This window comes from Gallus gallus, chromosome 8 (genome assembly GCF_016699485.2).
Source record: "Gallus gallus isolate bGalGal1 chromosome 8, bGalGal1.mat.broiler.GRCg7b, whole genome shotgun sequence".
Classification (NCBI taxonomy): Eukaryota; Metazoa; Chordata; class Aves; order Galliformes; family Phasianidae; genus Gallus; species Gallus gallus.
The window spans coordinates 26,965,796-26,979,396 of NC_052539.1; the positions used below are offsets into that span (position 1 = coordinate 26,965,796).

Here is a 13,601-nt window from a genome sequence, read left to right on the forward strand (position 1 = left end):
TATTACCAGTAAATTGGTTGTACATACAATAAAATTGCACCCTTTTTTAAACAAAACAAACTAAGCAATAGTTTGGGCAGTTAGTTGTTTTTAGTGAGCATGTTGTAGTCATGGCTGCAAAGAGAGAGAATTAAACTGCCCACTCAGAAGATATGTAATTTGTATGTTGTATAGTTTTATTGATTACACTGATTTATTCTACCCTATTTTATAATGCAGGACTTTTGTAATGTTGTTTAAATGAGGAAAAATTTCTGTCAAATTAGCTTAGTGGAATTTCTGATTGTTCGTTATAAAGGCAGCGTTCATAGAATTGCTTTTTTTTTTTTTTTTTTTTTTTCCTTTGGGAACTGGATTTAAGTTAAAAACTTTCCCGTTTCCTTTTTTTGTATGTATTTAAATACAGTTATTTTTCTTCTCTCAATGGTATAGCATATTCCTATGCTTGAGAAGTATAGGCTACTGAAGAACCATTGTAAATGGACATTACAGGTATGCTGTATTTTTGAAGGTATTTTGTCATATTAAGTTTGATGACGCTAAAGTTAGGGAATTCTGAGCAGAATGGCGAGAAAAAAGAAAAACAGAAATGTTTTAAAGGCTTTAAAACATGAGCGAGGCGGTCAGGGCCGTCGGCCCGCCGGGGTTGGAGAGCAATCCCCGCGCAGTCCCCTTTTTGCTCAGCCCGCTGCAGAGCCGCCATGCAGGTGCAGAGGCCGTGTGCGGGCGGCCCCTCGGCCCCGGGGGGTCCATCCGTGGGCTCTGGGACACGCGAACAACTTTTTCCCCCCCACACTCCCCCCCTCCCAGCCCCACCCCCTCTCCCGTCTCCTTCTCTGCAGAAGTTGTCAGACGCACAAATCCTCTGCCCTGCATTCATCCACCCACCCACCCATCCAAATTGAAAGACCTAGAAATTGCTTAGCGCGAATTGACTTTGCCAGTTAATTCCTTTCTTTTTTTTCCTCTTTTTGAACTAGGGCACTTGCTTTTATCATGCCGCACACCCCAGCGATGCCATTATTTATTCCTCTTCCTTTCTTAATGAAACCTTACGGGCTTCAAGTTAGGCAGCCATGGTACACTTTGTCTCTGCTGTGATCCCCCTAAATAGGGTCGCAGGGGAAGGAACCACCAAGTTCTCTGACTCCGCAGTATTCAGTCAGCCCACAGGAATATGCAAAATCCCTCTAACGTTGTTTTTTTTTTCTTCTTTCTCTATTTCTCTTTGTTCCATATATTTGCAGCTTTGTAGTAACAGTGTTATAAAATACTTACTGTACAAAAATACGAGAAAACCCAGATACATAGCCTAAAACAGGTTTTTTTTTTTTCCTTGTGGTGAATTATTATTATTTTTTTTTTTTTTAAGAATGTCAGTTTAATATCGTACTTCTTCGCATTGTGTCTCTGGAAATATCTTTTTTTTTTTTTTTTTTTTTTTTTTTTTTTTTTTTTTTTTTTGGTAGAAGGCCTCCATCGAACAAAATTAAAACCATAACCGGCATGACAATGTAAGGAGAGCTTCAATGGCACCTAAACAATATCCAAACAACAAAACCAACCTCATGAGGTCTGTCAGAGGCAGGTCTTGTGAAGTTAACACTGCCTGCTAGGCAGGATTTTCATTAAATCAAGCTTACAATGCCAATTTTGTCTTGAAGTCAATGCATGTATTACTGTTTGACAGTAAACCCAGCTATGCCATCATCAAGTCCAAGGCTGCGCAATAGTCTAATTAGTATCGAGTACATTTTCCTTTTATTTTTTCCAATAAAAAAGCAGTGGGATGAAAATTGCTTTGATATATAGCAGGTAACATTGAAGCTATTCCATAGCACTTAACTGTAGTGAATACTGTGTCACCAATTCTGAAATCAATTTAATGTTTAATGCAAATCCATTACATGGTGCTATTACAGGCTGGCAAAATGATTTACAAAAATGTGACAACTTGGGCTCAATTCACTCTGCTTTCCAACAATGTAAATGCATAGCAGTGTTTATCTGCATGAAAACTATGCACTAATCTATCTGAAAAAAAAAAAAAAAAGAAAAGAATATATCGACTTTGGTATCTACTTTCCGTTTACTTCGATCCTTGCCTTTTTGGTCATTGTTATAATGCCAGCTTTAGGACAGAAAGAATTATAAGAAAACCAGCATAATACCTGATATATTAAAATGTAGTGCCTGTGAAATCTGTATTATATTGCTCTTCTGAAGTAAGATTTTTCTACACCGGTAGCCTTCGCTGTCTGTCAGAACCTTCTGATATAGGTGATGTAAAATAACCGTACAATATTAATGCATGCTATTCCATAATGCTTAGTAGCTGTATGAATATTACTCAAAGTTATGTTAGTCTTTTTTTCTGACTTGGTTCTTGTCAGATAGGTTTAAAGATATTTCACTGAGAACGCAAATTCTGTCTTTTCTTGATTTGGGGTGTTTTCAGTATTTTGGAGGTATACATTTACTTAAATTCAGTATTACTTGTGTTTTGGTTTTTTTTTTCTTTTTTTTTTTTCTTTTTTTTTCTTTTTTTTTTTCCTTTTTTTTTTTTTTTTTTTTCCCTAGAGGGCAGGACATGGTGTTTGAGACCAGAAATCCGTGCCTGGTAAGATTTTCGTCTCGAAAAGCTACCCTAAGAATTGCAGAGCTTGCTCTGAAGAACATCCCTTAAAGTTCAAATTGAAGGGACGGTCCTTTAACCCCACAGACGAGATGGAGCTCATCTCGCGGGAGATTTCTTAATGGGCAGCGGTTAACCAGGTACCCATGCTTGACCCTTCTTCACACCAGACTTCCTCATATAGAAGAAAAACCCTTTAAAAAAAAAAAAAAAAGAAAAGAAAAAAAAAGAAAAAAAAAAAAAAAACCTCATGTGGTTGTTTAGTTTCATGCACAGTTGCAATATTTTTCTTCAAACAAACTCTGTACAAACTTTGGGCCCGATTCATAAAAGCTCAGTTGCTATTAACACGGGACTCTGGTGGGCTTTTCTCGTCCAAATTGGGGCTCCCTCTCTCCCTAGTGCACTCTGGCCGGGCCTCCCCCCGCAGCCCTCGCTCCTCTCCCTCCCCTTCCCCTCTCCACCTCCCAAACTCTGAACAAAATCCATGCGAGTGGATGTGGAGACGGAGCCGAGAGCGGCGGGGCCCCGAAGCCGCGCTCCAGCCCTGGCAGGGTTCCGTCACTTCGTGGTACAATGCTATTTGATGGCAAGGGACATTTTGTCTGTACCAGAAAAATACGCTAGATTGCTACCTCTGAGCTCTAGAGAAAACCTTCGTAAAGGACAACACTTGTATACAGTGTGAACTTTTGTACTTTGTACGCTTTTTTTTAGGGAAGACTGTTTTCCACTTAGTTAATCTTCTATGCTCGAGCATGAACAAAAACAATTGTGTCAGTGAAATTCCCCCTTTTATCTGCATCCACAAATTAATATGAGGGGAAAAAACGAAGATGAGTTTCTAGATGGAGCATGGTAGGAAGCGTCCCCAGCTTAGCACCTGCCTCGCCACTGCGGGCGGCCCTTGGGGAAAGGCTGCAGGATTCCTGGCTTTGGGAATGCCACCAGGAGCGGTCCCCACGTTGGGTGGCTCCGCGGTTTCCCCCATGGCCGAGCTCAGCCCCAGCCCCAGCCGCTTTCTGAGCCTGGTCCAGCCGAGTCCCTCGGTGTCACTTTTCAATCCGGGGCACTAAAATTTCCACTGGCCGCGGGAAAGATCTGCTGCAAATTCACTTGACACCCGTGTTAATACCATGTCGTGTTCATTTTTTTATGAGTCAGGCCCCTCGTGCCTCTAGTATACTTGTATTGACTCTCATAGTTACCATTTTAGTTTTACTGTGTTCTGTGAAAAAAATTGTAATTGGTTGAGAATCACTGTGGGCATCCATTCTTATTCAACTAAGTCTCCGCAGGTTTTTTGAGCTGGTGTGGATTAGTTTAACTCTTGTATTCAACCATTAGTGCTACCACCTTCTCACATTACAATACAATTACTGGAAGCAAGTACTGCATTTCCTATGCAACAAAAAAGGAAAATAAAAAATTGCTAATGCTACCGGGCCGTGTTGTTATTTCCTTCGCCCAGGGACTGGGCGCGAACGCGGGGCTGCTGCGTCTCTGTGCTGTGGGGGCCCTGAATTGCGGCTGTGGGTTTTTGTGGAACCCATCGGCGCTGAGCCCGGACCTGGCTGCACCTCATAACAATGAACTGAGATTAATTCCTTGTGCGTGTATCGCTAGGTGCAGTGGAGTGGAGTGGGGGATGTCACCGTGCTCCCGAAGCTCATCTGTGCAGCCACGCTCTGATCATCGCGGCACCTCCCTGCAAGGCTTCTCTGAGTGTTGGGCAGAAAATAGTTTTCTTTACTGCACTTCAAGTCTGTCATCATGTGACACCTTTTCCTTAAAAGATGGGTGCAGAAGTTAACATTTGCAGAAAGTAATTTCTTGCATTTAAGAAATTCTGCCCATTCTCTGCTTCAAAGGCGGCACTGGCGCTGATGGGCAGCTCTGCAAGAACAGGGGAAGTGGACACCTGGGCACACAGCCCTGCCCTGGGCAGCTCTTCCATTCTCTTTTGGGGAAAACTGATGCTTTCTTATACTAGCAGCTCACAAAGCACTGGTATTTCTCTTCTGACACTTCCACCTGATTTCAGTCTGGGCTACATGAACAGGACGGGAGGTTTGGGCCATGCACAAATTTAATGTCACCGTCCTTTGCGGTCCCCTTGGTGCCCCTCATTGCGCCTCTGGCCTTGTCCTGGTCAGCAGCTCTCTGTGGCATTAGGACAGGAGGCACACCCCAGGGCTGATGGAAAGAGTCGGGGCAGTGCCAAGCAATGTCCCCAAGCACCACAACCACACAGCTCTGAACACCCCCAGGGACAGTGACCCCCCCACAACCTGGGCAGCTGTGCCAGTGCCTGAATGCTCTATGGAGAAGAAATTTCCCCTAATATTCAATCTCTGATGTGGGTGCGTGCTGGGCATGGTGAGAAACACACCCTTTGTGGGCAACACGGATGGGACCTCACAAATACACATGAGGTTTCATTTGTCACCATTTCATTTTTCACTAAAGAATGGAAGAAATACAGGCTTCAAGCTCCAGTTGGCTACCAGTGGCAGCCTGTGTTTCTCCTCCCCGCATGACACAGAGGCAGACAGAGCAGTGGTGAGAAAGCATTCATATGGTGTTTCCACCTTTCCTTCCCCAAATGAGGTTGTGTCCAACTTTTTTGTTATCAATGCTGTATAATCTTCAGAAATTTTCCATCTTACTTATCACAAAGATATCCCAAAGGGATTGCTTACACGTCACAAAAGAGCAGCCCTTTAAACTGACATCAGTGGCAAATCTGACTACTGCTTCTCTTCCTTAAATGTAAGAGTTCCCGATAGTATGGAAGGGGAGAGGCTAGGGGGTGTGAGCACGTCAGCAGGATAGTCTGATGCCTTTCATCTGCTGCAGACAAGCTGAGACTGGAAATATTTATCGGTTTGGTCCTTCAGCAACATGGTATTAATTGCCTCCGAGTGTTTTGATAGGTAGTTAGCACAAGGGTATTAATGAAAATAGCACCACTTCATTTCAAAATTAACTACTTGGCCATTCAGCAACATGAGCTGATAAATTATGGCAATAAATTCACAACTGAGATTTATGCAATGGAGATGCACTCTCCCACGGCGCAGGGCCCAGGGCCCTCAGTGCCCCACACCTCCCTTGTGCATGGGCAGCTGTATTGGTACTTCACATCCTTGGTTTAAATGTGGGACATCTGAGAGGGCTCTGGTGCTCTGCAGGATCAGCGGGTGCTCAGGGGACAGAAACCACTTGCAGGTTCTCCACTGTTGCTGCGTTGGTTCTCCCAGTCCCTGGGTTTGGTGCCTAGCTGCTCCCAGATGAACCATGCAGTCCTCCTCAACTCCCCACACCTTGGAAACAGGGAGGTGGGCTGAAAACCAGCAACATGCACCATTTTTGTTATTATTATTTTTGGCCATGGGATGGCCTTGTGCTTACCAATGTTGGACCTTCACATTTGTTCCCACCCTTCTCTTCCCTTCCAAGAGGCAGAGGCAAATCAGAACTGTGATCCAGGCTGAACCCAAGCCCACTCTTTTCTCAGGGATTGACTGCACCCTCTGCTTATGTCACTTGTGCTGGGCCTAGTCCTGGACTGCATGCAGCCACTGGGGCACAACCAAGAAGCAAAACTCACTGTGCTTGCAGCACCAAACCTGCTCCGGCCCCAGCACAAACCCTGCCCACCTGGGACACAAACCACTCACGAGCACCGACCATAACCCACCTCTTTTGACAAAGAAATATTAATCTGTGAGAAATGAATGGCAACTCCCTGCCTTAGGCAGCAAAGAAATTGGAAAATGTTCCTATAAATGTGATTCATACGACATCATACCTGCCTGCATATTGCATTATCCAAACCTATTAGAATGGAGACGCAGCCAACTATTTTGTTATATGGGGTTTAATCTTTTTCCCTATTGTTCATTATTACCCTACAGAAATTTCATAACCTGGTGTCTTCTTTTCCCCCCCCTTGTTAATTGGGCTGGCATGTGCAAAAACTATGACCAATGGGATGGGAAATATCCCAAAATGCTCTTAACCCCTGTGTGCTGCGGGGAGAGGATGCAACGCGGCCAATGGCACAAGTTTGGGATGCAGTGGATGGGAATTTAGGTGGTGGCACCTGGCTCTGGGCAGGAGGGTGAGCAGTGCTGCACATCTCCCTGAGTGCTCTTCTCTGCAGCCATACAACGATGCTCCCATCTTCCAAAATGGTACATTCTGCTACTGGGGGGAGACGCACGAGTTTTACAGAAAATTCAGCTAAATATTGCATTTATTTATAAACGTGACAAATTTAATAGGGTAGGAAAGGTATTTGAATTATTGATTGTTAAATATTTAAGCTCCGAGTACCCATCCATCAGCATGTGTGAGAAAGCTCGGGACAGATTTATGATGTTGGAGTTTTCCTGGTTAGCTGGCACTTGGCATTTCTATTAATTATAGCCCAACACACTCATTTCTTTCAGGATTTGTTAGAAGTATTTATAAAAGATGTCCCTATTATACCATTTAAATATTGTTTGTGCAACTGGAACATGTTTTCTATTGGGGATTAATACACTGTTTGATTTAGGGGAAAATTAAATTAGAAGGTGTAAGTCCCAGGAGATGGGTGCTTTATTTGAAAAGGGTTTCCACCACTGGAAAGCACAAAGTTTTTCTTTTACAGATAAATATTTTGTTCCCGGTGTCCCTGGTGGGAAGGAAGCAGCAAGCTCAGCCCATGTTTCTCTGCAGCCCAGAGCAGGTGGGAGGCTTTTGGCCATGGCTTCTTTGACCTTAAATCACTCGAAAGCCAACAAAGTGCTTTGGTTCTCCCCAGCATGGTGTCAAAGCTCTTGTTCCAGCAGGTGTAAAAGCCTCTGGTCCCCAGCGTGTGGTTAAGCCTCTGCCACTGATGGGGATGGCACCTTCTAAGCCCAGCTGTGGAAATCCCCTCTCCACTTTCTGAACACATGTTACTGTTCATCCCCAAACTCTGTTTTTGGCACCAGGAGGGTAGGTTTTGTCTCTTCCTCTGCTTGATAGAATCTTAGAAAGGTTTGTTTGGAAGGGACCTCAAGGTCCATCCTGTTCCAACCCTTGCCATGAGCAAGGTGGGGGCAAGATGCATCGAATCACGTTTGTTATCTTCATTATAGATGCCCACCTGGACCCCAGTTGTTTCCCAGCATGAGGGAAGGACACAAACATTTGCATGGCAGCCCCACGCCACAGAAAGGTTCATGCAGCAGGAGGAAACCACCAGGAGCAGCAGGTCAATAACGCACCTCCTGAAAACTAGTGCCCTAAACATGCATCGGAATGATAGATTATGATTGCTCAAGAAGAGCCATTATGGCCTGTTAGGTCAATACTCTGCATTTCCAAAGTGCTTTAATTAATATATATTTACATCAGGTAATAGCAGGGATTTCTCTGAGCCATGGTATTAGGCCAGGAAAGGCTCACAACTTTCACAATTCAGGGAGAACATTATTGCAACTTTCAGAAACACATCTGGTGCCACGTGGAACATGGAGGTGTCCCTTCAGACAGCACACAGGGAACTTTGGGGATGGGCACAGGGCACTCAGCAGTGACCCCAAAGCTCTGCCAGCTGCAGCTACTAGTCCTTCCTCTGCTTTCTTCTCGGAGTCACAAATAAGTTAATGAGAACATCTATTGCTTTGCTGCTTGCAGGCGCTATCACAGAGGTTGGCCTTGCCACAAAGCAAAGCCCCATGTTCCCATTTTTGCCTGATTTCCTTGCTCCAGAGGTGTGCCGTACCCCAAGGCCGCAGTGCCAGCCCCACCGCAGGGCAGTGCTGAACCCATCCCAGTGCCACGCGGGGGTCCCGAGGCCGCCCGGTGCCCCAGGTGACGATGAGCACACCCAATGGGGTGAGGTTATCGATTTCTATTTTTCATTTTTTCCTTTCCCCGAGACCACAAATTAGAAACGGCGCTGCTAAAAATCACTGCTCTCTCCGCAAATTTTAATTAAAGCCCAAATAAATCATTTTGGGCGCTGCACTTGCCTATAAACAATGAGGGAGATGGCACCCTTACAACTGCTTGTCAACATTGGGTGACTAATGAGTCACTGTGAAAATAAAATCTGAAGCGACCGAATTGAAACCAGATTCCAGCGCTAACGAACGGCACATGCCCGCCGCCACAGCACGGCGGCCCGGGGCCCCCGACCGCCCTGAGGGGAGCTCTGCCACACAGCCCCGGCCCTTATTGAATAAAGCACAGTGCTGTAATGCGATATTGCAGCTGCAGCCTTTTTGCCACGTTGTGGAGTAATGTTTTCCCCTGTCCTTGCAGCAAACAATAACCATATGCTGCGTGTGTTACCAAATGTTTATTTTATTTCTTCGTCAGGACGCGAAGCGGGCTCTGAAGAAGGGCTTGCGTTGCTTCAAGTGATCATTAAGCAGATCTGCAGGGCTCAATGCGTCCCTGCCATGTTTCACCATGCAGGCCTGAGCACAGGGCATTGCTCCTCCCAACCATAGCACTGTGGGGCCAAAGAACGCCCCAAGTTCAGCACCTCGTCTGACTGACTTTGGACAACTGCCCCATATCTGCTGGGGCTCTAGAACCATAAAACCACAGGCTGGTTTGGGTCAGAAGAAATTGTAAAATCCACACAGTCCCGTCCCCTGCCATGGGCTCAGGTGCCCAAAGTCCTGTCCATGGCCTTGGGCACTGCCAGGGATGGGGCATCCACACTGCTCTGGGCAGCAGTGCCTGGGCCTCACTGCCCTCGTGGGGAAGAATTTCTTCCTGGCATCCAATCTAAATCTACCCTTTTACTTTACCCTTTTACTCTTGTCCCCACACTCCCTTTTTTTTATTATTATTATTCTCTCTAAAGCATGCTCATGAAAAGAAAGAAAAATATTATGTTCTGTGTGTCGCTTCTGCGAGTCAGAAAATGATTCTGACAGGGGGAAAAGAAGGGGAAAAAATCCAAAAGCTCTCAATTGCAGCACATGCTCATGGAAACAAGATGTGGAGCACATGAGGCTGTCCCAGAGAGAAAGTTTTCTAAAAATAACATATGCAGATTATGTACATAAAATGTCATGAAATATCAGCACATAAAAACGTGTGGTAGTTCAGGCTGTTGCAATTACAGCTAAAATGTGCCAGATGAACGACACGCAGCATTTGGTGCTGTCTGCAGCCAATGCCAGCAGGGCCGGCGCCCAGCCCTGCCGCAGGCCAGCGGCAGCAGGAGTCAGCACTGGGCTGGCACCACCATACCACAATCCTGGGTGCTCTGGTTGACCAGCGGTTGACCAGTGGTTGACCAAGGGCTGATCAGCGGTTGGTCGGCAGCTGGCAACAAGGCAGCAGTGTGCCCTGGTGACCATGAAGGCCAATGGGACCTGAGGTAAGCATGGTCAGCAGGTGAGGGAGGTGCTCCTCCCCTCTACTCTGCCCTGGGGAGAGCACAGCTGGAGTGCTGCACCCAGCATAGGGCTTCCCAGTTCAAAGCAGACAGGGAACTGCTGGAGAGCCCAGCAGAGCACACAAAGATGGTGGGGGCCTGGAGCACCTCCTGATGGGGATAGACTGAGAGCCCCTGGGCTGTGCACATGGGGAGGAGAAGGCTGAGGGGGATCTGATCAGTGTTGATCAATATCTAATGGTGGGGGTCAGGAGGATGGGGCTGGGCTCTGTTTAGTGGTGCCGAGCAACAGGACAAGGGATAATGGGCACAAAGTTGAACACAGAAGTTCCATATAAACATGAGGAAGAACTTTACTGCGAGACAGCAGAATCCCGGCATAGCTGCCCATAATGGTGGGGGACCCTCCTTCTTTGGAGAGATCCAAACTCACCTGGACATGTTCCTGTGCAGCTGCTGCAGGGAACTTCTGTAGGGGGGTTGGACTGGAGGAGTGCAAAAATCCCTCCCAACCCCTGTGGTTCTGTGGTTCTGTGACCTGCAGACAGAGAACGTGCAGGAACAATGGGGGAGCACCAGTGACCAACACTGTGTGAACGTTGGCCATGTTGGTGGACATGGCACCGGGCCTTGGCCATAAAGCACTCGTCATGGGTCCAGTCCTTCGGCCTGTCCCAAAGCTGCCTTTCCCAAAGCTGTGCCTGAACTCATCTTGGCTACTCATTTAATAAAATGTTCATTTCTTAATTTGTTATGGGTTTTATATGGTATCGGCCCCCAGCAGCTCCCGCACCGCATCCTGCACCGAGAGACCTCCACACCCACCATTACACAGCCCAATATTCCATTAAGCTGCACATTTCGGCCACTTTTCTAGCAAATAGGGGTTTGATCCAGCTAGCCGGCCAGAATTAAATTACTTCACAGCAGATTTTTTTCCCCCCCAAGGATACTTTTTATTTAGTGCCGCAAACGTGCGCTGCCGGCGGCTCTCGGGGAGAACAAGGCCTTTTGTATCGAAGTCCAGAAAAGCAACATGATTCATGGCTTTCTCATTATTTTGTCCTTTCGCTGGATATTGCCGGGGAATTTCCCCCCTCCTTTCTTTCCAGCCTGTTTGAAAGGAGCTAATGGAAGGAGGAGAATATTCCTCTCCCCACGTTGCTCACGTGGCTGTGGGGTGGCGGAGCCTCTGCAAACTTTTATGGCCGTCCAAGAGCGGGGATGGCCGCGGGAGCCTTGCGCCCTTGGTTTGCCTGCAGAGTTGCAGGAGCCCCGGCCCCAGTCGCTGCCCGGCGCTGCGGCGCGTTTCCCTGCAGTGCGGGGACGGCTGTCGGCAGGAGTGAATTGTGTACTGCGGCAGGAGGGAGCGTTTTATTCCCATTGATTTCCCGTTAATCGTTTTTGCCCTCCTGAGCCGATGAGCCGGGCTGTGCCGTGCTGCGGCGTGGTGTCCGGGACTGGACGGGGGGCACTGGGGCTCTCATGGGGACCTGATAGGGTCACAGTGACCTCAGGTTTGTGACTGGGGAGCTTGTATCCCATCCCATCCACAGGGAGTCCTTGCTGCAGCCTTGGGGTGCTGAAAGACATCGGTTTCTCCATGCGAGGATTTAACCCTTTGCAAAAGAACAGGAATGACAGCACCAAGGTCCTACGTGTACATCCTACCACGAGCCCCCTGCTCCCTCAGCACCACATGCCTGAGCTACCCCAAGTGCTGCCTGTCTTGGGAAGATCTCTTTTGCCAGTATTTCCCCGTCCAGGATGCCTACCTGGTAGAGATCCCACATCACTGTGCACGTCCCCTCCTTCACAGCCTTACCGTTGCATTTTGAGGATGTTTTATTTGTAAATGAATCAGACATGTGAGACACAGGCTGTCTGTCTATCTGTCTGTCTGCTGCTCTGGCTGAAAAACACAGGTGTGTGGGAAGAGCAGCACTGGGAGCTGCAAAATCCCCCAGTGCTCCTTGGTGTCACCAAGGGAAGAGGTGCAGTGTGGTGAAATGATGGACGGGCACAGCTCCTTGCTGAGGTTCCATGGGACTGAATGGCTGCAGCACTGGTATCCCTAAGGCAGCATTAAGGCAGTAATGAAGAAGAGCAAAGCAGCATGGGGCTGGGGTGCCTCTGTGGAAATGGCCTCAAGCTTGTGTGGAAATAACATAATTTGGGGGGCATTTTAGCAGCACAACAGTGCTTTGGTCTTTGCTGGAGATACTCAGCTGCAGCTTGCAGGGCTGCCAGCAGGCACGGGGCTTGCATGGAAAAAGCCTCCAGGTGTCTTGTGCGAGAAAAAGAAACCTTGAAAACGGGGTCTGCTTCAAGTGTTTGGTAGAGAAATTGTTCCCTACAATGATAGTACTTTGTCAGAGTGAAGGCATTTGTGGAAGCTTTCTCATTTAAGTGTGAGTGGTAGCTCAGCATGACCCTCTCCCCACCCCCACCACAGCCTTGAGGAACACCAGCTGGAGATGTGCTGGAGCCATCAGCTGTATCCCATGGGCTTCTAATTGCCCCAGGTGGGTGGGGAAAGGCTTTATGGCTTAGCTGGCTGCTTGTTGGAGGCTTTCTCTGAGCCGACAGCTCCAGGTCCAGGGGAAGGCTGGTGACACATGGTGCTTCTCAAGGGTGAGTACTGCAATTCTGTTCAACATCTCTGTTGGTGATGTGGTAGCGTGTGCATAGAAAAGGGATAGGGATTCAACAGGTCATGCAGAGCTGGACATGGTGCAGCCCAAAGTATATCTGATCTCCTGAGGGCTGCAGCTCAACGCTTTGCTGCATGCTCATCCCAGATAATCCCCATCCTTTCTCATTCTTCTAAGCACTGTCTTAGGTGTGTTCACCTAGGAGAAAGTTGTTGGTCCAATTATATTCAAGCTGGGATCAGTTAGAAAAAGTTGTGACAGACAGTGAAGTCAGCAGTCACTCCTGTAAGTTGTGGGTAAGGCTTCCTCCTTTGCCATATACTGGTTTTAAGTAGGAAATGGCTCATTTGCAAGCTAAAGGTTTAATTAGGAGAAAAAAAAGGTCAGCAGAGATCAGATGTGAATTGCAAAGTGCTAAAGAAGTTTACTGCAGTGTCGTATTTATTGAGAGGCATGCTATAGATCTGCTCCCTCGCTGCCCGGAATGCTAATAGCACCTCTTTGAATTCTTAATATCAACAGCAAAATCATTGATGATACATGGGATGCTTTAGAACTGCTTGGCACCTGCTTTTGCTTTATGATAATCAGAGGGCTTTGCTAAGACCCAGCAACTCCTTTACCCATCTTGTTAATTGTGGATCACGCTTCCTGGGTCAGGTTTCCAGAATGTGACACCTTTCAGGGCGCTGCTTCCTCTCCCATCCGTTGCAATCTGAGCTTTGTGCAGGGTATTTATTGCTCCTACTGGTTGGGGCATAGTCATGAAAGTAATGTAAATTGTGCCAGAAATACCAACATGATGAAAATTCATGGAGTTTCTTCCTCACCTCGCTGTATTCTGGCTGGTTTTTATGGGTGTATGAGCTGCGGAAATAGGGAGCTCTGTGAAAGCTCTCCCAGAAGCAATGGGGAG

General features: G+C 47.0%; 1 protein-coding gene across 50 annotated transcripts in view; it reads left to right on the top strand.

The window, feature by feature from the left end:
- The window catches only part of NFIA (nuclear factor I A), a 331,976-nt gene extending 327,899 nt beyond the window's left edge, over window positions 1-4,077 (top strand). For 49 of the 50 annotated variants that reach the window (XM_046944256.1, XM_046944258.1, XM_046944257.1 and 46 more), the window contains one exon: window positions 1-4,076. This exon is cut by the window's left edge and continues 3,020 nt beyond it. The gene's annotated coding sequence lies outside the window, so the exon portion shown is untranslated. The other variant, NM_205273.2, reaches the window with a different exon arrangement.
- The last annotated feature ends 9,524 nt before the right edge of the window (window positions 4,078-13,601 follow it).